Source organism: Mastomys coucha, chromosome X (assembly GCF_008632895.1).
Source record: "Mastomys coucha isolate ucsf_1 chromosome X, UCSF_Mcou_1, whole genome shotgun sequence".
NCBI lineage: Eukaryota > Metazoa > Chordata > Mammalia > Rodentia > Muridae > Mastomys > Mastomys coucha.
This window is the reverse complement of record NC_045030.1, coordinates 69,222,558-69,223,186: the sequence shown is the minus strand read 5'-3', so window position 1 is coordinate 69,223,186 and position 629 is coordinate 69,222,558. Positions and strand designations below refer to the sequence as shown.

Below are 629 nucleotides of genomic sequence, written 5' to 3'. Positions count from 1 at the left end.
AAATTAGAAATCCGGCTAGCGGCCAGAGAGGAAGAGGATGATTGGAGCAGAAAGAAGCAGCGCAGCTGGGAAGCAGAGGTGCGATTGCACAGGGAGATCTTTCGGACTGGGTCACTGCGGGGCGGTTGCCACAGCGGAGCCTGGGCGCGCGTTTTCAATCCAGTGGCAGCAGCGGCAGTGTGTCTAGCAGTTTGAATTTGAGAGGTTTTGCAGGCTCCTCGGGACAGGACTAGGGGTGACGTCACGGAGGAGAGGAGTGTGGGCAGTGTATCCAGGGCGCTTGGTGGGGGAGGGTGGGGCAGACGCTTCCCTTCCCAGTGAGTGAAAGCTTTGCACAGCTCAATTCCCAGCTGCGTCAGTTGCTTCAGAATTACTCTATCTCCGGAGAAGCTCCTTCTGAACAGGAGTTTGTTTCTCAAGCAGGCACCCAGCCCCCTTTGGGTCTGGCCTCATTGAAACTTCCCAAATCCAGACCAGTCCTAGTGATCTCCTTCACTTGACCTCCCTCAGCTACACATGGCATAAGGACAGTGACTTAGCCATTAAGACTGACCTCATGGCAGACTCCCAAGGAGGGATCCAGACCCTCCCAGGAACTTGGTGTGTGTGCGTGTGTGTGTGTGTGTGTG

At 55.6% G+C, this 629-nt stretch overlaps 1 protein-coding gene across 1 annotated transcript in view; it reads right to left on the bottom strand.

Moving 5' to 3' along the window:
* Window positions 1-629, bottom strand: part of Slitrk2 (SLIT and NTRK like family member 2) — a 4,754-nt gene that overhangs the window by 3,413 nt on the left and 712 nt on the right. The gene's annotated exons all lie outside the window — the stretch shown is intronic.